At 43.6% G+C, this 26,091-nt stretch overlaps 1 protein-coding gene across 8 annotated transcripts in view; it reads left to right on the top strand.

The window, feature by feature from the left end:
* The window catches only part of IPCEF1 (interaction protein for cytohesin exchange factors 1), a 246,559-nt gene that overhangs the window by 66,291 nt on the left and 154,177 nt on the right, over positions 1 to 26,091 (top strand). For 2 of the 8 annotated variants that reach the window (XM_075596934.1, XM_075596931.1), the window contains exon 1: positions 3,806 to 3,876. The exons of the other annotated variants lie outside the window; for them this stretch is intronic. The gene's annotated coding sequence lies outside the window, so the exon portion shown is untranslated. Of the gene's footprint in view, positions 1 to 3,805; positions 3,877 to 26,091 lie in introns of those variants that run through there. 8 annotated transcript variants of the gene reach the window in all.

Genomic DNA, 26,091 nt, shown 5'->3' with positions numbered 1-26,091 from the left:
GTGCTACTTTAGAGGTTTTCTTTTTTGTGTTTCCATATATATATATATATATATATATATATATATATATATATATATATATATATATACAGTGTTCGACAAACCTATACATTTGCTCGCCCCGGGCGAGTGAATTTAACCCCCGGGCGAGTAAATATTGGCCCAAGCATCACACGTTTGGTACTAGGTGGCGAGTAGATTTTTTTGTGTGGCGAGTAGATTTTTTTGGTGATTTGTCAACCACTGTGTATATATATATATATATATATATATATATATATATATATATATATATATATATATATATATATATATCTATCTGTACCGTGTTAGCCAAGCTTTAATAATCAAACATGAATAGACAATACCGTTCTGTGGCTTACGAAATGCTTGTATTTGTACGAGCATTCGAGATATACTGATCTCTTCTTCCAGCGATGTTACATTGAATAAATCAAGCAAGCGTTTTACTTATAAACATATTGGAATGTTATCTGTGACTGAAACCTATCCCTCCCCCCTGCGATTTATGACTTGAGGTGTTAAATAGTCCCTGAATGTTAATGATGTATGAGTGTGTGTGTGTGTATGTCTGGCTGTAAATAAAAATGTATAAAGAGCCCACAGTTATACAGCGCTTTACAAAAGGTGTGTGTGGAGTGGGAGTGTATATCAATGGTGTGGGTAGGTATGGAAATTTAAGAGGGTGTTGCATTACTAAAAGTGTGTGAAGATACTATGTGGTCCCTATTGGTATATAGGGATGGAATTACATATAGTATTTGTATGTGTAAGAGACAGCTGTGTGTGCATGCATATAGAGCAGTATGTATAGACATGGCCTTTAGCACTCATGGGAAGAGAGTTCTCTCGTGTCAGTAGTGACTCATGAAACTGCTGTCTCGGTTTAGGCCACCGCTAAGTTTCCCGAACAGTTGCAAAAATTTGTATTCATGCAACCGTCTCTCTTTCGGTGTTCTAAGATTACCATTGAGTATGGCCACCTTCAGATCGTTCATCTTATGGCCAGAGTCAGAGAAATGTTCGCCGACAGGACTGTCTCTTGTTCCACTTGTGATGCTTTGGTGATGCAGATTCATTCTCTTGTTTAGCCCCTGTCCGTTCTCACCTATGTAGTAGCAGCCCCCTGGGCATTTCATGCAGCTGATGAGGTACATGACATTGCTGGAGTTTACTTTGAAACAGTGCATACTGGAAGCATTTTGTTAGCCACAGAACGGTATCGTCTATTCGTTTTTGATTATTAAGCTTGGCTAGCACAGTACAGATACCGCTAGATATATATATAAAAAAACAATATGCATGAAATAATCATAGTAGGGAACTATATAGATGAGAACCACGGACTCCATGGGCCTTATTTAGTAAAGGTTGATTTAAAAAAATGCCAGCCAATTTAAATCGCCGTTTTTTCGCCGTTGCTATCACCGTATTCAGCAATACGTTCAGCAATCACCGTATTCAGCAATTCAGTTTGGTATAGTCAGTCGGTTAGGCCATTTATGCTGGCTAATGTTGTGTTTAATAATGGGCTAATAATCTATTAACCATATTTGGATAATAGCTATTTTACCCATTACTGTAGGTGTTTGGGCGGAGGGGGTGGGGGGGTGTTTTGATTGAAATGTAGGCCATGTTTATTTGTTGACATACAGGGTTAGCACCTACTCTGCGGGGACCTATGGAGACCACCAGAATTCCCCCCGGACGCCCACGCATACCACCTGCGGACCCACGGGGGACACCTGCAGGGAAGAACCCAGGGGCCCCACAGCTGTGAGGGCCCGCAGACCCACAGAGACCACCCGAGGTCCCCCAGACCCCTGTGGGAACTACCCGAGGGCCTCAGACACCTGTGGGGTTGACCCGGGGACCCGCAGACACTCGCGGGCCCACCCGTGGACACCATTATGGCCCACGGTGACAACCTGGAGGCCCATGGAACCTGGCGGGAACCACCCATAGACCCCCAGACCCTGGGGTACTGGTGCACTGTGGGGCCCGCGGACACCATTATGGCCCACGGTGACAACCTGGAGGCCCATGGCACCTGGCGGGAACCACCCATAGACCCCCAGACCCTGGGGTACTGGTGCACTGTGGGGCCCGCGGACACCCGTCGGGACCACTGGGGACTACCGTAGGTCTGGGGTATGAATCCTGTATGTTAAAAAATAATAATAATGATTTTACATTGTGGGGGGCACGGGGGGGGTGTATTGATGTATATTAAATATTTGAATTTTATTGTGGCCTAGGAAGTGGGTTTTTGGGCTGTTGTGTGTGTGTGTATTGTTTTTATTGTGTGTAGCGGGGGTGGGTGAAGGGGGTATTAACCCCAAGGATGGGTGTTTAGACCTTGCGGGTGGGTAGCGGTAAGGTAATGAAGTGGCTGTAAATGCATTTTTCCTGCATGTGATTTATGCCAGGGGTCTCCGGTGCTGGTATTAAGGTGTATCAGCTCCGGAGACCCCGGCATCAATCCTATTCAGAAAAAAGGCCAACATTTTTCTAAGTTCCGACTTATCGCCTCTCATTGACGCATCTCCCCACCAATCTGCCAAATTTTTGTGGCGTATTATTTTGGGGAGAAAATTGCCATTTTAGGGCCGCGATAGGTGGCATAGGCGAATTGCGGCTACTAGAATTGTGCGTGTTTATGAACATTCTGAAAATTGTCGATAAATGGCTTATCGCCGCTCAGTCGGCGATTAGATTTTGTTCAAAAGATTTTTCGGCGATACAGGCCGTTATCGCCCACTTGTCGTGGCTTACTGAATATGAGTAGCTATTTTGGCCGATAAGTGGTCGATAAGTGCCTTATCGACGCTTACTGCATGAGGCCCTAAGACTTCAATTGTGATATATACTTAATACCATGATACAAGACTATGATAATTGTATGTGCAGTGTTCGACAAACCTATATATTTTCTCGCCCCGGGCGAGTGGATTTAACATCGTGGCGAGCTCCTATTGGCCCAAGCAGCACACAAGTGGTACTAGGTGGCGAGTAGATTTTTTTGTTCGGCGAGTAGATTTTTTGGTGATTTGTCGACCACTATGTGTGTGTATATATATATATATATATATATATATATATATATATATATATATATATATATATATATCAGACATAAATGAAAATCCATTTCAAATGAATATTAAATATTTGAGAGGGAGGTGGCGGCAGAGGTGGGCCCGCATAGGAGCTGGAGGGTATGTTCCACAATTTAGGCCTGACCTGCTAAAACCCAACTTCCATTCCAGGCTAGCCAGGCCCTCCAGTCCCACTGGGCCCGGGGCATTTGTCACAGCTCTCCCCCCTGTCGGCGACCATGCCTATCTGTTTGGAAAGGGGTTAAGCTGCTTGCAGGGCAATGTTTTTCTGACTCCCCTGACATCATACAGGTATATATAAAAAAAAAATGACTGCCTCAATCTGGTTTAAGATGCAAAATCTGATCCCTGTTACAAAGGCAAAAACGTAGCACTTCAGGGTTTGGATTTATCATGCCAGCAAATGTCTACTCTGTCGGCGTTGCATATAAATACATTATATTTGTGATTATTAAGCCCAGTGCATACACTGCTTCTTTTCTTCTCATTCATCAATTTCTCCTACCGGGTAGAAAAGCTTTAGTGCATACGAATCTGGTCTTTTAGCCCAACATCTCAATGACTGTCTTAAAATGACGTGTCAGCTACCCACTAATGAATCCTTATAGTTGCATATACTGTTTTCCTCTTAAGCAATTTTAGTAATGTAACACATTTGTGAAAGAGTTTCCTGTCAAGTCGAGATACTTGCAGGAGGTTGTAGAACTGAAGTGTGGCTGCTGCGTAGAACTCCCGGGTATGTCATTTCTATTCAATTTTTTACATAAATTATGCTCTTTTAGCTTTAGTGAGAAATGTAAATTGTTGGTTTCATTTCCCCCCCACTGTCTCTAAATCAACTTAAATTACATGGTGTGTACATGCAGGCTCACACAAGAAAGGAAATGGCTTGCATGCATTAGCTCTTGTTCAATGACAGATACTTTCCATTTAACCACGTCAGTAGCAAGGAGAACTGCAATGCAGACTCCTATAGAAATCAAGGGGTGAAGTAAGGCATAATTGAATAGTTTTAGCAAAGAAAAAAAAAAAAGAGATAGACTGTATTTCTCACAGAAGAAGCTATACATGGCATTAGTTTCTATTTAAACAGTCTCAGCTCACAGCACAACTGTGATGAAGTGGGCCATTAAAATAATTAAGAATGTTGCTATATTCTTCAATGTATGGTGATGTTGTAAATATATGGCACAATTGCAGTTGTTTATCAAGCTTGTCAGTTTCATATTTATGTTCAATAGGGAAATATCGGCGTTTATCTGTCATGAAAAATTCTTATGACCACGTTTAAACAGTTTTATTTACCTGTAAGGGCTATTCAGAAAATCAAGTTTAGAATTTGGGCTACTGCTTTAAATGTTTGTTTAGCACTATGATCTCTGCAACAATGTAACAACAGGTTTAGCACAAGCTCTAGGGGTGTAACATTTTAAAACATCCTGGGCACCAAAGTGTTAAAAAATATGACAAAATACTCTGTGAAAGTTGGCACATGGAGTTGTATGTTATCCAGAAAGTCTAATTTTACAGCCATAAAGTAAGATGATAAACAGAGCTTAGAAGTTATGGTGGTCTTCCACATGATTATGTACACTACAGTGGTCAGTGAGTAGGCAAAGTTTAGGAACCCCTGTTGTATATTTCTGTATACATTAGATATATATATTAACTGAGCTTGTTCCAACAGATATATTGGGGCCTTATTGTCTCTTGCTGAAAAAATAGGGCAAACATAGATCAAAATGGTAACCAATTTATCTAAGAAATAATGAAAGCATTAAGGGGTTTTCTTTGATGTCAGGCCCATATTTTTTGTACTGGTTTTGCCCCATTTTTTCGGCCAGAAAACTTTTTGGGATACAGTATGTATTTAACATTCTGTTTTTAATTTGTGGTGCGTCAAAAATGTCAATGCTAAAAAGTAATACAAACCTTCAAAAAAAATGTGCATCCTATCAACACTTCATACATCATTTGTTGTTTTAAAATGATTTTTGACATGTTGCATGAAGTTGCATTACTGATTGATACAATTTAATTTAAAACAGACTTGTTTTGTTGATTATAACTAGTAATCGTAAATAGATGTTTTTAATGTAATATTATTTATAATATAATATTTTTTATTTCCATACTGTGAAAATAAATTTAGTTAACCTATATAATGCAACATTTGTGCTTCTGCAAATATATTTTTGGGTTGATGCATAGCAACTTACCAGCTAACACTATTAACAGACTTTTTGAGGTTTACGCCAAATTCAATTTGAGATGATTCCGGCGCATTTTCTACTTATTTTGGAGCACAGACACATTCTTTTTTTATTCCATAACATCTGTAAGCGCAGTCCATTTCTGTGCACTTCATACATAAACCTTGGCTCCTTGCAGACGCACTTACCAGAATGCCCTCCTACTGTCGCTGTACATTCTTTCTACCAACCAATTCGATTGTAAGCTCTTCAGAGCAGGGACTCCTCTTCCTTAATGTTACATTTATGTCTGAAGCACTTCTTCCCATGATGTGTTATTTGTATTATTTGTTATTTATATGATTGTCACGTGTATTACTGCAGTAAAGCGCTATGTACATTAATGGCGCTATATAAATAAAAATATACATACACAGATGGAGAAATTTTAGGCTAGTACATAGGCACACAGAAGCGCAATTGAAATTGAGTTTAACATGCGCCAATTTTGTGCTAAAAAGCTGTTTTCAACACTTACTACTGTACATTTGCCTTTTTATTCCAGTTGAATGACTTTATGTAATTTGTTCACTTCAAAATCCTTCCTTAATATATGAAGTTAACAAAAAACTAAACTTGTGTAGTATGATATTATAATAGACACTAACGATTAAATCAAATCAGATAAATATTCAGGGAATATACCTGCATATGCTTTGATAAGGATAATCATATACGTGAATTTTAAAAAGATCTATGCATATTGTGGAAATTTTGAGTATATTCGTATCTCAGGATTGTACATTTTATTCTTGCTAATAAACAAATTCCGCAAAGTTCTCCTGGTCCTGCATTCTCATGATATGCATATATTGCACTGTTTATTGCAAGTTTGAATCTTTTTGTGGCAATTTGTATTTATTTATAAAAATGTAAAAGAAGTAATACATTGAGAGTTTTCTCGTTTTCAAGTATGTCCTGGGCACAGAGATATGAGGACAGATTCATGGTTACAAATACATAGTTACATTAAGTGAGGAAGGTTATACATTATATACAAGACAAGGAATTTACATAGAAATTTGTCATCTACAATATAATAAATAGTCTCTTTATCTGAAGTGTACAGTGTACAATTTAGCTATAAGAATTTCTTAAGAGGAATATTTATTTCTCTAACTTTATTTATTATTTTTAGATATTTTTTTCCAACTTCTTTATCTCACAACAACAGAAATCATATGGATTTTAATGCTCAGAGAGGCTTAATTTTATACAGATCGAACCATTTTGAACCCATCCTCAACTTTCTGATTTATCATACTCGAATAGATTACCCCATTATGGTTGCAACAAAATAAATTAATTTTAGTGGAAACTTGTGAAATGTAGCACAAAGTCAAGTTCTCACTTGACAATTGTGAATGGTGGATCCTAAAATGACTTCCAAACATTTAGCATGTACAGAATGGCCTTATGGATATTGGAAAAAAAAAAACAGCCCTTATTATGATGTGGAAGACCGTTTTCATCCAATCTTTACCCAAAGGTTGCCACTACCATTTATTTGCCAAATACTAGTAAGTAGAGCAATTTTGGCCAGAATATTGTAAGCTCATTTGAGTTTATTGATGACATTATAAAAGAACGTTAGTTAACTACTCATGTGCACCTGGATTTTAGTAATATATCCACTGTGTTTGCTTCAGTTGTTGTCCTTTTTCCATGTTGTCTGAAATATTTTTCAAACTAATTTTTTTTTGTCAAATCTACATGTTCTGTATCCTAGTACATGTCCTAAAATTGTGTTAGTACAAAGACCTAAGTTTGTTGTTTGTGTAAAGGTAACTGATATTGGAAGTTTTATTTAGAAAAAATATAAGTTAAATGTTATTAATATATCTAACACTTAAATTATCATACAAAGTTCAAACTCATTAATCTTCATCAGCATTTTTGTATTCCCCCCTAGCTAAAGTGACCTATACTTTGAAGCTTAGATGAGTCTCGTCACTTGACATACAATAGACCAAACAGAACCAGAGAAATCCGGTTTTTAAATTAAACTGGGAGGTGAATCACTGACTGATTATTTTGGTTAGTTTCAGCTATTGTGAGAGTCACTGCTTAAAGAATCCCAGCTGCAAAAGTACTGCACCAGATTTATCAAACAAGAAAATCCTATTGGCTCAATGGGAATGTTTTTCTTTAATACATTTAGTGCAGTTTTTTTTGCCCTTGTTTTGTAGACTTTGACAATAACCCCCAAGTAATTTTTTTTATTTCTTACCTGAATCTGAAAATGTGGTGGCAGGACATGTTTAAATCAACTGGAAATAGGTGGCAGCTCTCGCGATGACCCAAGTAAGAATTAGAATTCATTATTTACGGCATTCCTACTCTTGTTCAGTTTTGGGTACTCACAGTGGGGAGGTTTGATCCAAATGCTCTATGTATTTATGCATCAGTTGTACTATAAGGATTCCTACCTGCCAAGCCAATTTAATAAAGTGGAATAGTGTGAGAAATATTCAGACTAATATTACTTCATATATTAACTCTATCACACCAAAGCTGCGAATCAAGGAAGAAATTGTAATAAAAAAACTATAGGTATATATACAAGCTGTCACAAATTGAATTGTTGGCACAAAGTTGATGCATGGAAATCCCAAAATTGATGGGGCTATTTTGTGTCTATCTGGTAACCTTTTTTTTCCCCTTAAATTTTGCACCTTGTGCCTAAAATACTTTGGAGCCTATGCACTAAGCGCCGATAAGTCACCTATTGAGGCCTTTTCACCAAAAAGGCCTAATGCGATTCAGTAAGCCCCGATAAGTCGCCAAAAAAAGCCCTTTTTGGCATTTTTTTTCCCAAGGGGGAAAAAAAATCACCAAAAGAGCGACGATAAGCCACTTATCGCAGGTTTTCAAATGAGTGCAATTCTAATAATCCCGATTTGTTTATTGGGACTAATCGCGGCTCTAGAATGGAGATTTCCTCTCAAAATCTTCCCGCCAGGAAAAGTTGGCAGGAAGGTGTGAGAAGCTGCCGATAAGAGGCGAGAGAGGGACTTAAAAAACAAAAATGCATTTTTCCTGCATCAGATTGATGCCGGGGTCTCCGGAGCTGTTACCCATTAATATCAGCATCGGAGACCTTCAGAATGAATCCCATGCAATAAAAAAGGATTTACAGGCAACTTCATTACCTTAGTTGCTATCCGCTAAGGCAATGAAGGAGTTAAGGAACAACAGCAGCTTTATTGGGGGAAGAGGGGGTGAGTGAAGGGGGTACTTGGCCCTTAACTCACCCCCTCTGCCCCCAATAAACATTACAATATATACTAACCACCAATACACAACCCACCCACCCCTGTGCACCCACATAAATTATTATTATGTTTTTTTTTATACACAGGATTGATACCAGAGGCTTATGAGGAGTTTATTATTTTAACTTTTACAGGTTTTTTTGATTAATGTCTTTTATTTTTTCAGTCCCATTTAATGCCCGTGAATGTGTCTATTATGTACCTATGGCTATACATACATTCACGGACATTGAATAGGTGTATTCTATGTGATTTTTGTATGTAAATGCATTGTATTTTATGCTCTATTATTGCCCCTGTATGTTATGTTTATCTATCTATATGGATAGACATACAGGGATAATAATTGATTGTTTTGCTAATGTTTAGGTTGTTTTCATGTATGGCTAATGTATTTATCTGCTTTATTTTGTCATTGTTGGGAATAATGTAATTTGTATTTAGCGACAGGTTATTTGTAATGGCTTATTTCTGGTAGTTAGATTAGAATGATGGTGGTTACTTTAAATTAGAATTCTTTTGGCAATGGTTTGGCTTCAGGAATTGAATAGGGAATTGTATAATTGATTTGTATTGTATTGTAATTGTTTGAGGAAATGGATTAATTGATTGATGCTAATTGTATAGATGTTGCTTAGTTTCTATTTGATTTTCATGATGGCATTGCTGGTTAGGGGACATTGTTCATAGTGTATTTTATTGTTACATATATTTTGCATAGTGTTACATGATGCACAGGTTAATTGCATCATGTACACACAATGCAATTGTGTGACATTTCATATACATTTGTGTAGCTGCTGGTTTGTTGGGTTATATTTACAATCGATGCTGGATTTATTGTAACATGCAATGTAGTGATTTTAAGATTAAAAATTCATGTTTTGATTGATGCATGTTTTATGTGTTTCATAATGGGCAAATAATCTATTATCCATATATGGATAATAGTTATTTTGCACATTATTGTACTGTATGTGTTGGGGGGGGGGGGAGAGTGATGTATAGAATGTGTAGGTCCGGCTCATTTATTTTACATTCAGGGTTGGTTCCTTGGTTCTGCGTGAGACCTCTGGAGACCACCTGAGGTATCCTCGGGTATCTCACGGGTATCAGGCTGCATGGTCCACGGGTGACACCTGCGGGGAAAAACCGGTGGCCCCACATCTGTGGGGGCACCATGAACCCGTAGTCTGCGGGGAAGAACCGGTGGCCCCACATCCGTGGGGGCACCGCGGACCAGTAGTGAGCACCCGTGGGTCCCCAGACTCCCGTGGGCACAACCCGAGGCCCCTCAGACACCTGTGGGTCTGACCCGGGGCTCCCAGACATCCGCAGACCTACTGTGGGGACCCAATTGTGGCCCACGGAGACCACCTGGGGGCCATGGCGCTTGGCGGGACCCACCAACAGGCCTCCAGAACCTGTATGAAACAAGTTGCTGGTACCCTGTAGGTCTGTCAGGTGACCCGCCGGGCCCACCAGGGACTCGCGTGGGGCTGGGTTATGAACCCTGTATGTAAAAGGATAAATCATGTATTTATGGGGGGGCAGAGGGGGTGGGTTATGTATTTAATAAATAGAATGATGTTTATTGTGGGGCTGTGTATTGTTTTTATTGTGGGTACTGGGGGTGGGGGGAGGGGGTATTGGCCCCAAGGGTATGTGGGTAGGCCTCCCGGCTGGGTAGTGGGTGAGGGTGGTTAGGCCTCACGGGGGGGGGGGGGGTTAGTGTGGGAGGGTATGTAGGCCTCCCAAGTGGTGGGTGAGGGTGGGTTAACCCCTTAATGACTGTAGCGGTTAATAACCGCTATGGTGATTAAGGGGTTAGGGGACATTACATTGGATGTTTTTATTCTTGTGTATGTCTTGCAGCATCGGAGGGGGCATGGGCAGGATGAAGATGAGGATGAAGACGGCCTTCATCGTGGGTGCCTGTAAAAGGTAAGTGTCATATATATTGACTGTATTTATTGTAATTTATATGTATTTAAAATGGGCAAATGCATTATTATCCATTTTGCCCATTACAGTACTGTATGTGTTAGGGGGCGGGGGGGATGTGTGTTGTTTATTTGGGGCAATTGTCCCCAATAAACATGCTAATGTGCCTTAACCCTTCATTGCCTTAGCGGCTAACCGGCTATCTCCAAGCGCTAATGTATGCTACAGCGAAACGCGTAGAGCCGACTCATCAAGCTGCAGCTGCCTTGAAGAGAGAACTCCAGACGTTCGAACTCTCCCGCAGACCCTCTCCCAGCGAGTCATAATCTACCTCCACCGGATGCGGATAGACGCGAGAGGGAAGTGACGTCAGACGCCATTGCCGGCGGCACGTCTGGTGATAGAGGAAGACGGGGAGCCACCACTACAGTGAGCGCAACTCATCCAGCGCCAAAGAAACCTTTATGTGCACGTTTTTATTGTACAAAGTGTGAGTACATGCCTTACCCTTACCATTCATAAACCCTGTTTTTTGCAACCTACACCATTGGGCTGTTTCTGCTTTCTGTCCACATATACCATACTGGGATTCAAGCATTAATATTCACTGGAATAGTCTACCTGTGCGAGGACCGGATGAGGCTAACGTTTACCTTAAAGAAACACCACCAATTCCTTACTACCTGACTGAGTCAGACAAAAGCGAATTTGTTTACTGTTGCTGTAAGTAGGTTCTCTATTAGAGCCAAGATTCATAAACAAGCCAATATATAACCACAATACTGCACAATTATTGTTTTATATGTTTTTATTTACATGATGTATCCCTGACTGGATCGCTCCCTTTCCACAACAAACCAAGACTGCATCCGTGGAAAATCTTAGCACATTTTCCTGGAAAGGTTTGAGAAGTATCCTGTTGGGTAACATCTTTTCATTTTATTTCTATATAGAATTTATTATTTCAAAGGAAATTGTGGCGCCTAGGCAAGTCATTTAAGTATATTGTGTCATTCTAGTCAAAGACTGAATCTTTATAGTGGCTGTTTTCATTGTAAGGAATTTAGTTTGGGTCACGTGGGCACGGTGATGAGACTGGATTTGTATTGCTCTTCTCAGCCATAATTCAGTTCTTCTTTCCGGGATTTTGTGGAAAACCAATTGTAGCACTGTGATGGCATTACATATGCACTTATAACAACACAGTTTGCTTCATTGTGATGTAGGACCTACATCTGGACTGAATCTCTCAAGCAGCTTCCTTCATTTTCCTGTATTATGTTTGCTGCAGATATTTCCTAATGTTTGACTGGGCCACAATTACACATTGCTTCAAAGGTTCATAGTTCTCTCTTTGTCGTTGTATTCACCATATTGACTGGAAAAGGATCTTTATTTGTCGTTACATTCTCCATATTGACTGGAAAAGGCAGGATGCTTTATTCTGGCGATAAAGCTGATGAGCTTTTGTTTAAGCGGCCTGCATGACGGCCATCACAGAGCATTTGTGCAGATTATTTTTCTCTCTCCAACCTTGCTTGGATAAGAGCTCTGTAGTATTTCTGGAGTGTTAGAATGCTTCTCCTCTTTCTTTCACAGTCTGCTCTGATCTGAGAAAGTTCTAACTTGAAAGCAAGGAATTTGCCTCTTTCCTATTTCAAGGCCCCCTCTGTTTCTTTCCCTGCAAATTGCACTTCCAATTTTTCTGGATTCATTTTATTCTTCACCTTTGATACTTTGTGAAGATTCTCATTTCCTTCACTGACTTGATCAGTTAGATTTGAAACCTCTTCTTTCAGGTTTCAATACTCTCTTTTTACCTAGACAAGATCGGTTTGCCTTGTTCTTCACCCGGTTCCAACCAGGGTATGCTAACGTGAAGACAGAAACACTTGTAGAGATACCCCGGAACCCTGGACACCTGACTTAAGTCTAATCTTACCTGTGTAACGGGTATTCCCCCACCCAATCGCATATAGAGTGTATGTGAGGGGGAACCTATATGTTACCAGGTGTGGTGCAATATACCCGTCAGGCTCACAGGAGGTCTGAGCCACTGCTAGTGAGAGCCTGGGGTGAATCCTCTATAACGATCTTATAATTACAGCGCCTCCACCTGTGCAGGATTCTAGGAGTATAGAATGTCCCCTACACAGGACCCACATATAAGAACCACATACTCCAAGGTATATATAACACAGGTTTACTATATGGGCAGATAACACAATACACATGCATCAACAGTACATAACTTCAGTGTCACCCTGTAACACTACTAAGCACAACTATCCACACACCTCGCAGGGCCTTAACCCCACACAGTATTCCCAAAATCCTTGTACCCAAAGTCCCAAGAGTCCTGCAACCCCACCCACGAGTGGGATAGTGCTGCCCACTAAGATGAAATGTATAGGTGGTGCACTTGGTGACTTGAATAATACCTGCCAGGCTCTCCTGCAACCGGGTACTGCAGAACTGTGGAAATGGACCCGTCTGTGTCCAGCGCCGAAGCCTCAGCGATGGGGGTCTCCTTCTGAGCAAGCTCACCGCTCAGACAGTCTCTGTCTCTGCTCTGTAGAGAATGATTCACAGCAACACTGACCCTTCTTGTCAGAGCACACAGCACTGCAGCTGTGTCACCGACTAAACTGACTGCTAACAGGAAAAGTCCTTATCTAAGGGGCCTTCCCTAAAGCAGTCACAAACTGAAGGGGAGTGGGGTCTAGCTGGGGCCTAGGGGGGGTTTCTGGCCTAGTGCAAGGGGCCACTTGCTCCCTGCACCTACACACCCTTCCCCTACCTTATCCCAGCATCAACTGACTCACAGCACATTGCCCATACAATGTATCCACTCTCTGCCGGGGAAACTGCAGACACTATTGGCTGCCTGCAATCATCTGACTCACCTGCCTCTAAGCCTGCTGGGAGTTGTAGTTCCCCAGAAAGCTCTTGCCTATGGAGACCATATGGGCGCATCTCTAATGGCCGCCTATGCCTCTGCGCTACCTGTAATGGCTTCCACAATGCCTCTCTGCACCTTCACGAACTATTGGGGCCCGCTGTGCTGCGCGTGCTGTTCCGCTCCTCTCCTACTGGTACAAAGATGGCTGCCGCAGCTATCTGTGCATGCGCAACCCTTCATGCATGCGCGAGCATCCCCAACGTGGCGATGCAAACCAACATGGCGGCGCCCGCCAGTGGAGGTGCTCCGGAGCCTCCCGCCACCTCCAAGATGGTGCCCGATGTCGCCCGCACGCCTTTGCACATGCGTGAGCACCAAGACCCCGACCAAGATTTAGGCGCCAACCGGGAGAAGTCGCCGTTCCCTTCCCCCACTGCCACAGGGGTAAGGCAGGGGGCAAGGGAAGATCAGGGGAACCGGGAGTGACCCCCTTACACTTGTGCAACACCTTGTGACTAGTATATATACCACAAACTTTGATAATGCCTTAAAAAGAGGTCTTCTTTCGGATCCATTTCTAGAAGATTTAAAGAAAAATAGTCCAAGAGCGATTTTATTATCTCAACTAACGTCTATACATGCCTGGAGAATTTTTACAAGATCTATTGGGATGATGTTTTTCCAGCAAAAAATGTGGAAGATAAATGGGCAGTCTTTAAACCATTGTTACTTTTTTAATATGTATTGGGGGGGGGGGGGAGTGGGTGTCTTTTTATATGTATTGGGGGAGTGGAGGTCTTTTTATATGTATTGGGGGGAGTTGGGGTCTGTTTATATGTATTGGGGGAGTTGGGACTTTTTATATGTATTGGGGGAGTGGAGGTCTTTTTATATGTTTTTTGGGGAGTGGGGGTGTTGTTATATATATTGGGGGGAGTTGGGGTCTTTTTATATGTATTGGGGAGTGGGGGTCTTGTTATATGTATTGGGGGAATTTTTCTATATATTGGGGGGCTTGAGGGAATATTCTATGTATTGTGGGGCTTGGGGGAATTGTTATATGTATTGGGGAGGGTTGTTTTTTCATATATATGTGTGTGTGTGTGTGTGTGTGTGTGTGTGTGTGTGTGTGTGTGTGTGTGTGTGTGTGTGTGTGTGTGTGTGTGTGTGTGTGTGTGTGTGTGTGTGTGTGTGTGTGTGTATTACATGAAAAAACAACCCTCCCCAATATATACAATACACATATATACAATATATACAATTTACAATATACACACACAACATTACTATTCTCTCGTCCGGTAAAGAAAGACTGCACTCGGTTCAGTAATCATGAAAATCTGTATGGGGCATCTGAATAGTATGCAATACGCAACAATCATAAATAACAAATAATATAAATAACAGGTCATGGGAATAAGTGCTTCAGACATAAAAGTAACATTTACGAAGAGGAGTCCCTGCTCCAAGGAGCTTACCATCTAATTGGTAGGTAGGAAGAACATACTGTCAGGTCGAGCTCACCACAAACTAGGCGGGACCGCGGTGCTGAGGTGGGAAAGGATATAACACCACCCACAGCCACGAGTGCACGTCTTGAGAGTAGAATGGTCTGGGTGTCCGAGTCGGGGCAGGAGAGGTACGGATGGTAGTGGGTGCTGTTAGCCAAGTCCGGGATTAGAGAGAGAGACGTAATCGTTTACCGTTTGCCGAGTTCGGGGTGCCAGAGGTGCGGAGAGTCGTATTGCCGTATGCCAAGTTCGGGGTGCCAGAGGTGTGGAGAGTCATATTGCCGTATGCCAAGTTCGGGATGCCAGAGGTACGGAGAGTCAAAGAGAAAGCCGGTTCGGTACACGAGGAAGACTGCAAGACAAGACAAGACAAGACCAGGGAGGCAGAGAGTGATGAGAACAACTGGTTCTATGCTCAGCCGACGAGTTAGTGACACCGCAGGGTATATATAGGTGAGAGGGACCAATGGCAGGGTAGCAAGGTGGGGGTGTGTGGGTAGGCCAGGCTGCGACAGGGATAGGTCCAGAAGGGCTCCCGGGGGAGGAGCTATAGAGCCCAGTAGTAAGGCTGCATTTGATTGCAGCAACAGTTTGGGGTCTTGTGCCTTTAACAGGCTGGTGCGCCTCCGTGTGGCCACGCATCCACGTGGCTGCGCTTGTGGGCGCGTGACCGGGCATTCCCGCAGGACCGTCACTAGAAGAGGGAAACCGGCGTGCGCGCGCGCATGCGCGCCCACGTGGAGCTGCAATCGGCATCCTGGAAGGAGGCTGCCTGCGTGCCGCGGGAGGACCCGGCGGAGCTGCAGGTGAGTGGGGAGCATGCCGAGGGCGCCGTGACTCCCCGGTTGTCAAAGTACCCCCCCCCTTCAGGGGCGACCTCCGGGCGTCCATGGCAAGGTTTGAAGGGATTCCTACGATGGAATGCTTGGACGAGTCGAGGGGCGTGGAGATCTCGGTGGGGAACCCATGAGCGTTCCTCAGGTCAGAACCCCCTCCAGTGAACCAGGTACTGTACTCCTCCTCTGGAGATCCTAGAATCCAGGATAGACTGGACCTCGTACTCCTGTTGACCTTTGATCAGAAGAGGGAGTGGTGGAGAAGTAGTCTTGGAAAAAGGAGGACTCTGAAATGCTGGTTTTAGCAAGGATACATGAAAGACGGGGGGAATCCTCATTGAGGGTGGAAGACGCAGGCGATAAGCCACTGGATTAATCCTCCTGACCACGGGGAAGGGACCGAGGAACTTGGGTGCCAGCTTCATGGTGGGAACCTTTAGTCGAATATTCCTGGATGAAAGCCATACCCTGTCTCCTGGAGAGAATTCTGGGACCTGGCGTCGATGGCAATCTGCCAGGAGTTTCTGTCTTCCGGTGGCCACTCTTAGTTTCTCCTGAATCTTCCTCCATAAGTCTTTCAGCCAGGTGATACATTTGTCAACTGCTGGTACCCCAGAGGATAGGGGGGAGGAGGGTAAGCGGGATGGGTGAAACCCGAAATTTACAAAAAAGGGAGATTCTTAAGTGGAGTCATTACGTAGGGAGTTGAGGGCAAACTCGGCCCAAGGTAGCAGATCCACCCAATCGTGTATCGGTTACGAAACATCGAAGGTACTGTTCCAGGTTTTGATTGGCTCTCTCCGTCTGCCCATTGGTCTGTGGGTGGTATCCTGAGGAGAATTGTAATGAAATACCCATTTTTAGACGGAAGGCTCGCCAAAATTTTGAAATGAATTGGGACCCCCTGTCCGAGACGATGGTTGACGGCACTCCATGGAGACAAAAGATTTCCTGGATGAAAACATCCGCGAGCCTGGGGAAATTCGGAAGACCTCTCAAGGGAACAAGGTGAGTCTGCTTGGAAAAGCGATCAATGACAACAAGGATAGTATTCATCCCTTTGGAAGTGGGAAGATCCACGATAAAATCCATAGAAATATGGTTCCAAGGCCGATCTGGGATGGGTAATGGAAGAAGAAGGCCTGCTGGTTTGACCCGGGGCACTTTGTTGCGAGCACATGTGCCACACGCCTTCACAAGCTCTTCCACATCTTTAGACATCCCTGGCCACCAGAAGGTTCGTTGAGTGAGGTCGTTAATTTTCCGCATCCCTGGGTGTCTTGCCGATTTAGAGGAATGGCACCACTCGAGGACTCTCTTGCGATGATGCGGTGCGGTGTAGAGCCTTCCCTCCGGGACCTTGAGCCCCATAAGAGCCTGTGATTGCTCGGATCGGATCTTGTCCATGATGTCGAAGGAGTTGGCGGATACGATAAATTTGGAAGGAATTATCATCTCTAGCCGCTCTTCAGACCTATCCTCTGCAAGGAACTGCCGTGACAGAGCATCTGCCTTCAGGTTTTTGGAGCCTGGGACAAAGGAGATGAAGTAATTGAACCGGGAGAAGAATAACGCCCAGCGGGCTTGTCGGGCGCTCAATCGACGTGCCCCTTCTAAGTAGAGGAGGTTCTTATGGTCTGTGAGGATGGTTATGGGGTTTCCGTACCTTCTAAGAGGTGTCTCCATTCCTCTAATGCCAACTTGATTGCCAAGAGTTCCCGGTATCCGATATCATAATTCCGTTCTGCGGAAGAAAATTTCTTAGAAAAGAAGGCACATGGGTGTAATCTGGCTAAGGGCGAAGTCCTTTGGGACAAAATGGTGCCAGCCCCGACGTCAGAGGCATCCACTTCCAGGGTAAATGGGAGATTAGGATCTGGGTGGGTGAGGATCGGGGGGGCAGACACGAAAGCCTTCTTGAGAAGATTAAATGCTTGAATGGCGGTTCCGGGCCACGATGGAGGTATCTGCACCTTTTTTGGTTAGAGCAGTGATGGGAGATACCGTGGTGGAAAAATTGCGAATGTAGCGACGGTAGTAGTTTGCGAAACCTAGAAAGCGTTGCACGGCTTTAAGGGTGATCGGACGAGGCCAGTCCAGAATGGCCTTTAGTTTTGCTGGATCCATAGTGAACCCGGAGTCAGAGATAAAGTATCCCAGGAACGCCACGGATGTCAGATGGAATTGGCATTTCTCCAATTTCACAAAGAGATGATTCTCCCGAAGGTGTAACAGCACCTGCTGAACATGTTTAATGTGCTCTTGGACGGACTTAGAAAAGATTAGGATGTCGTCTAAGTAAATGATGAGAAATTTGTTAAGATTGTCCCGGAAAATTTCATTGACGAAGTCCTGAAAGACTGCTGGCCAAACAGCATGACCAGGTATTCATAATGGCCCTCATGGGTATTAAACGCAGTCTTCCACTCGTCCCCCTCGCGTATCCTTACCAAATTGTAAGCGCCGCTTAAGTCCAATTTAGAAAAAATGGTTGCTCCTTGAAGGCGACCGACGAGCTCCGAAATCAAAGGCAGCGGGTAGCGGTTTTTTGCGCGTGATCTTATTCAAGCCCCGGTAATCGATGCATGGGCGAAGAGACCCGTTCTTCTTCTTTACAAAAAATAAGCCCGCTCCGACTGGGGAAGAAGATTTTCTGATGAAACCCCTCTCCAAATCTCCGAAATGTAGCTGTTCATGGCTTTAGTCTCTGGAAGAGAAAGTGGATAAGATATCCCCCTGGGAAGGGCTGCCCCGGCAGCAGGTCGATAGGACAGTCAAAAGGTCAGTGCAGGGGTAGGACCTCGGATCGTGCCTTGTCGAAAACATCACGGAAATCCAAGTATACTACGGGCAAGGAGTTGACCTCCTCTGGCATGGTACAAAAACCTCCTACCTTCTGGGCAGCCTGGTACAGGTTTTGGCACATTGAGCACACTGGATAGGTTCCTGGTTGGTCCAGTCGAGGTAAGGATTATGGAGTTGGAGCCAAGGAAGGCCCAGGATCAGCTCGACGGAAGGAGTGTGGATGACATCGAGGGTAATGGTCTCCGTATGAACCCCGACAAACTGTAGTCTGCAGCGTGATGAAGGCCGGTTGTAGTGGTTGACCATCAATGGCCTCCAGGCCCACTGGAATCCTCTTGCAGGTAAGTGGAATATTGTTCCGTTCTGCAAAGGCTTGATCAATGAAATTGCCTGCGGAACCGGAGTCCACAAATGCCAGTGCTTGAGTATGAATCCCCTCTCCAGACAACGTCACTGGCAGCAGGATCCTGGTGGGAAGGACACCCTTGATGATGGGGGAGAGAGGCAGTGTTCCCAACGAGATTCCCTGGGATCTCATTGGGATTTGGCGTTTCCCGGCTTGTGGGGACACTGGAGCACCAAGTGACCGGCACTGCCACAGTACATACAGAGACCTGTACTGCGCCGGCGTTGTTTCTCGGCAGAGGACAGCTTATTCCCTCCCAATTGCATTGGTTCCGGGACGTCCAAAGACGGAGGTGCTGGGGACACGAACGACGGGACGGGAGACTTTGAAACCCGTTAACGATGACAAGAACGTTCAGTCCTCCGCTCCTGCAGATGCTGGTCCACCCGAATGCATAGGGCGATCAAATCCTCTAGGTCAGTAGGACGTTCCCGCGCCACAAGCTCATCCTTAAGGGGCTCCGACAGGCCCTGCCAAAATGCCGAAGATAGTGCTTCTCGGCTGCGATGGTGCAGAACTCCACAGCTTATCGGGCAACGGGTCGATCTGCCTGGGTTATGTGGAAGAGAGAGGAAGCTGCCGTTAACTGCCGTTCAGGTGTGTCAAAGACCCTTCGGAACTCACGGCGAAGAGGTCGATGTCCTGTGTGATGGGAGACTGTTGTTCCCAAATGGGGGAGGCCCAGGCCAGCGCCTCATCGGAGATGAAGAGCCACGATATAGGCGACCTTAGAGCTTGAGGAGACAAAACAAGAGGGTGAGAGTTGGAATTGAATAAAACATTGATTAAGGAAGCCTCTACATCCTTGGGGGTCCCCAGCGTAGCGGTTGGGGGTTAGAATTCAGGGTTCAATAGCAGACGGAGGAGATGTAAAGACAGTTGTTGAGGACGTTGAGGCCGTTGGAGAAGGTCCCAGACTGGAAGCTCGGGCTTGAACGGTAAGGAAATGAAGGCTCTGCTGAAGCAAATCCATCCGCCTATCATTTTGTTCCAGATAAATCTCTAGCCTGGCGAAGAGATTAGTGTGGGAAGTTAAAGTACGCTCCACCTCAGCGGGGTCCATGTTTGTTGGGCTGAGCATAATGTCAGGTCGAGCTCACCACAAACGAGGCGGGACCGCTGTGCTGAGGTGGGAAAGGATATAACGCCACCCACAGCCACGAGGGCACGTCTTGAGAGTAGAATGGTCTGGGTGTCCGAGTCGGGGCAGGAAAGGTACGGATGGTAGTGGGTGCTGTTAGCCAAGTCCGGGATTAGAGAGAGAGACGTAATCGTTTACAGTTTGCCGAGTTCGGGGTGCCAGAGGTGCGGAGAGTCGTATTGCCGTATGCCAAGTTCGGGGTGCCAGAGGTGTGGAGAGTCGTATTGCCGTATGCCAAGTTCGGGCTGCCAGAGGTACGTAGAGTCGAAGAGAAAGTTGGTTCGGTACACGAGGAAGACTGCAAGACAAGACAAGACAGGACTAGGGAGGCAGAGAGTGATGAGAACAACTGGTTCTATGCTCAGCCGATGAGTTAATGATACCGCAGGGTATATATAGGTGAGAGGGACCAATGGCAGGGTAGCAAGGTGGGGGTGTGTGAGTAGGCCAGGCTGCGACAGGGATAGGTCCAGAAGGGCTCCCAGGGGAGGAGCTATAGGGCCCAGTAGTAAGGCTGCATTTGATTGCAGCAACAGTTTGGGGTCTTGTGCCTTTAAGAGGCTGGTGCGCCTCCGTGTGGCCGCGCCTCCGCGTGGCTGCGCTTGTGGGCGCATGACCGGGCATTCTCGCAGGACAGGCACTAAAAGAGGGACACCGGCGTGCACGCGTGTCCACGTGGAGCTGCAATCAGCGTCCTGGAAGGAGGCTGCCTCCGTGCCGCGGGAGGACCCAGTGGAGCAGCAGGTAAGTGGGGAGCACGCCGAGGGCGGCGTGACTCCCCGGTTGTCACACATACAGAGACAGAGGGAGGGCATTCTGGTACGTGCGTCTGCAGGGGGCCAAGCTTGATGTATCATTCGTATAGTATTAGCGACGATGCTACTCATATGCTTCATTAAGCAAGTGTGTCTTAAGGTTGGTCGTAAAGGTGGATAGAGAGGGTGCTAGTCGGGTATTGAGGGGAAGGGCATTCCAGAGGTGCGGGGAAGTCAGTGAGAAAGATTTAAGGCGTGAGAGGGCTTTAGATACAAAGGGGGAAGAGAGAAGACATCCTTGAGCAGAACGCAAGAGTTGGGATGGTGCATAGCGAGAAATTAGGGCTGAGATGTAAGTAGGGTCAGAAGAGTGTAAAGCTTTAAAAGTGAGGAGGAGAATTGAGTGCGAGATGGGGGATTTGATCGGAAGCCAGGAGAGTGCTTTCAGCAGGGGAGACGCTGAGACAGATTTAGGAAAAAGTAGAGTGATTCTTGCAGCAGTGTTTAAGATAAATTGTAGGGGAGACAGGTGAGAGGCAGGAAGGCCGGACAGCAGGAGGTTACAGTAATCGAGACGGGAAATAATGAGGGCCTGAGTCAGAGTTTTAGCAGTCGAGCAACAGAGGAAAGGGCGTATCTTTGTAATATTGCGGAAGAAAAAGCAACAGGTTTTAGAAACATTTTGAATGTGAGAAGAGAGTGTGACCCCTAGGCAGCGTGCTTGGGCTACTGGGTGAATGATCGTGCTTTCCAACAGTAATATGGAAGGAGGTAGTAGGGCCAGGTTTGGGAGGATGTACTGTATGGGGAGCTCTGTTTTTGCCATTTTAAGTTTTAGGTAGCGGAGGGCCATCCAGGATGATATCGCAGAGAGACATTCAGAAACTTTGGTTTGTACAGCAGATGTAAGGTCGGGGGTTGAAAAGTAAATTTGTGTGTCGTCAGCATAGAGGTGATATTTAAACCCAAGAGATGTGATTAGGTCACCTAGAGAAAGTGTGTAGAGAAGAGGTCCCAAGACAGCGCCCTTGGGTACCCCCACAGAGAGATCGACAGAGGAGGGTGTTAGCAAAAGAGACACTGAAAGTACGATGGGAGAAGTAAGAGGAGATCCAGGAGATCCATTCTTTGTTACAAATACCAAGAGTATGGAGAATGTGAAGGAGAAGAGGGTGGTCCACAGTGTCAAATGCTGCATAGAGGTCAAGTAATATGAGCAGAGTTTATTGTTTTATTCTTTTAATGATATATGGCTATTCAGCATGAACTCTCGCAGCAAAAAACTCCCAGAATACCACCCATTATGTAAAAGCATACTTTGAACCTTGACTACAGTATGTATACTGACTGCTATACTTACTTGTAACCTGTTGTATCACCTATACTTGCAGATTGGCTAGCCAATCCATATCCGTTTACCAGAATTCCGCAGATTGTTTAGACCAAATCCGCCCCCCACCACAATTCATCTGCTGATTGGGTAGCCCATAAATAAAATGATTTCCACTTGATCTCCTAGATGGGGTCCACGACATGTAACGTCACATAGGTATGCACGCAATTGGACCCTATATGGCTGTTAAATGTGGTCCACATACCTGGACACGGTAGACGTCATGGACTCCACCCCGGAGATGATGGGTCTACCTGGAAGATTGTCTGCGGCCTAGAAAAGCAGTGGTATTGAAATATACTTTGCATAGACAATAGCATTGTGTGCTTTTTTTCCAGCACAGGCATGTCTATCTAATTTATTGGGAGGGAGGTTTGAGGGGATAGAGATATAGAGCACACACATACACACACACAATTGAAGACACTGCTAAATTGAAAGTCTCTCAACATTTTTTCTCCCGTCTCTACCTACACTATAACAAAAGTAAAGAGTTTGAAGATGAAAAATACAACCTGGTATGGAGATTTTAAAATACTTATCTTTCACTGATGAAATAGATTTATCTGGTGGATAAATCAAGGTGAGGCAATAGCACAAAGGGAAAGAACAATCATTTCACAAATGCTTTAAGGAAAGCGGTTAAAACTGAATGTGGAACAAGAGACGGCTACAATAGTCTGTAACTATTTGTTTTTGTACCATTAAAATCCTAAATCTGTTAAATACAGACAAATTGAGAGATTAGGATCTTTGAAAAAACATGCACTGGAAATTATGGCATTTTATGATTTTCAAACGTTCGTGGTGGTATCTAATGAAACACTATTTAATAACCTTTCATTGCAAAACCAAAACCCTTGAGATTTTTAGAAACCAAAGCAAAAAAATTATTTGGAACCAAAACCATGTTTATCTTTAGTTGTTTCTTGCACTTAAAATAAATAAATGTAAATTTCAGTTACATTATATTTTAGTTTCTCTGTTTTTATGATTTTATACCAATTTTAAGCATGTTTCATGCTTTTATTTAATGCTATTTTTTACAATCCTATGCATATTTTGAGTTTCTTTTCATAATTTGGTTGAAATCCAAAACCAGTCGAGAAAAAATGAGTTTTGGCAAAACCAGAAACAAGAGAGGTTTTTTTTTTAGACCCAAAACCAAAACACAAATGACAGTGCCTGTCTTTAAAAATCATTATCACTTGATTTGGTCACAACATTGCAGTTTTCTCGTAAAAATAATTTTTTATGAAGTTTTATAAATTCAAGAAGTGAGTGGCAGATCATTTGATTTTATGACTAAATTTCATTTGGTATATGTTCCACAGCCAGTTATTTCAACGTATCTAATGATAGGATGCCATCTTATCAAGCTCTATACAGTATAGCAATGACAATTCTGTAAATAGGAATGATTGCTTATTACTCTCTCATTCTCCATTTTCAGTGTTTTTATATATTAACGTCGCCTCTTCAACAGAAGGATGTGCAGATTAGTTTTTGCTCCTAAAGTATATATTCAAATTGTAGATTATATAGTCAATTCTTACAGCTGGGATACAAAGGAGAAAAAACTGCACATCCTCTTGTTGGAATTTTTATTTTATTTAGAACAAAAACACCAGCAAAAACGCCCACCAATACCTTAAACTATTTCTAAGATTTAGTTACAATGTTGGCCATGAAGTACATATATTGCAGTACTGTACATATATTATAAAACTTGCATTTGACCACAATGGAAGTGCTTTATTAATGTACAGTAGCTACATAGGATTGCTCAGGACAACCAAAGTACTGTAGTCTTCATTTGAAGGTGCAATGTACACTAGTAATCCACCACAAACAACCTTTTGTAAACAATTACTAATCTTGCTATACTAAAGGCAAATAATTGGGTTCCTCTGTCTATCAGACCTGTCTGAGACATGTGAATGTGCTCACAAATGGTATTTTTATTTACACTGTATGGCGTACAGGTTTTGTCACTTTTTTACGCACCATAACTTATTTTGTGTCTGATATTTCTGTCAAGGAGGGCGGTATATAAATAAATATACAATACAAAGGCAGTACAGTACCTGCAGTTCTGACATATCCAGTATTTCATGGAGAGGATTAAAGTCTCATTAATATCTAGTTAAAAAAAATTTTTTAAATCCATTTATAGATATTTGTTCCAAATGATTTTCCCGATTTCTATATTTTCATTCTATTGATTATGAAATCCTGTAATACTTATGTCTGGATTCCCTAAAGTGTGATACAAATTATCACACCTTGGTCCCAAAATAACTGCCATTGTTAACGCAGGATCAAGGTACAAACATCCCATTGTGAATCTTTCCCAAAAACAGAGATAATAATCCCAACATATGCAGATACTAGAGAGCCACCTAGTGTTCAAACAAGAAATTTTTTTTTTTTTGTATTATCCAAGAAGTGGTTTTTAACCTTTTTTTGGTTAGGAAACCCTTCAACTAGATTGTGAAATTCTGGGGAACCCCAACCCCCCCCCCATCTCTCTTTCTCCAACCCCTATCTCTCTTCCCCAAGTCAATCCATGTCTCTTATTCCCCCGTCTCTCTTCCTCTCTTACACTGCCCCCTCTCTCTGTTCCCCCTTTACACTACCTCCCTCTTCTCCCCTTACGCTCTCTCTCCCCCCCACCTTACGCTCTCTTCCCCCCTTATACTCCCCCTCTCTCTGTGCCCCTTACACTCCCTCCCTCTCTCTTCCCCCTTACACTCCCTCTTTCTCTTCCCACCTTACTCTCCCCCCAATACAGAATGCCCTCTGCCCCCATACATAATACCCCCCATACACACAATAACCCCCCAATATAACACACAATAGACCCCCCCCCCATATTACTCACACAGACACACACACCTCTTAGCTTGGGACGTGGATTCCTGTGGTGCTGCGCTGGACCGCCGTTCCTGCCTTTTGTCAGCCTGAAGTTGGATATGACTCCCATCACTAACAGGAGGCGGGAGAGGAAGGATTGCAGTGACTGGACTGCTGCTGCTGAGCTGGGCAGCCACCAGGTCACTGCTGCGTGGGGTGCCACATGCTGCCGTGCCTGAGACAGTTGTCCCAGCTTTCCCCATCTGGCAAAACCCTTGAGGGGTGCCCACGGTTAAAAATCACTGATCTAAAGTAAAAATGTGTCTATTATTACTACCTTCTTTTGAACAAATTATTATTATTATTTTTAAAAGCTGCACGTTTATGCTTATTTAATATATATGGATACTGAGAACAGAAAAGAACCCCAATACGTGAGAGCAATCTGTCAAAGTGAGTGTCACAGAGACAGACCAAAAGTCTTTGGTAGTAATAGGGAAGTCTGGAGGGACATGATGATGCCATGATATATGATGTGAATATTAAAAATACTTTTAATGATGAGCTATGCTCAAAAGATAAAATAAAGGTTGGAAGCAAAAAACACGTGAGTCTCGGTTATTAATAAGTGATAGACTCAACTAAATGCCCAAACGAAGAAGCGAATTTAAAACATAATACTTGGCAGAGAGCGTTTAAAGAGTCTCATATTGATATATCACAGAGAAGCCTGGATGTACAGGTACAACTGATAAGATAAATGCGACTATACAACTATTATGTGGTATAGTCGACCCAAATGTATCCAATGTATAGGCACCTAGTGGTAGTGTAACCCGTAGGGTGCTCAAATGTGGCCGTAGGGTAAAGCAGTA

Source organism: Ascaphus truei, chromosome 4, assembly GCF_040206685.1.
Source record: "Ascaphus truei isolate aAscTru1 chromosome 4, aAscTru1.hap1, whole genome shotgun sequence".
In the NCBI taxonomy this organism is placed as follows: domain Eukaryota; kingdom Metazoa; phylum Chordata; class Amphibia; order Anura; family Ascaphidae; genus Ascaphus; species Ascaphus truei.
Note: the sequence above shows the minus strand (reverse complement) of the source record. Positions and strands in the feature narration are given on the sequence as shown.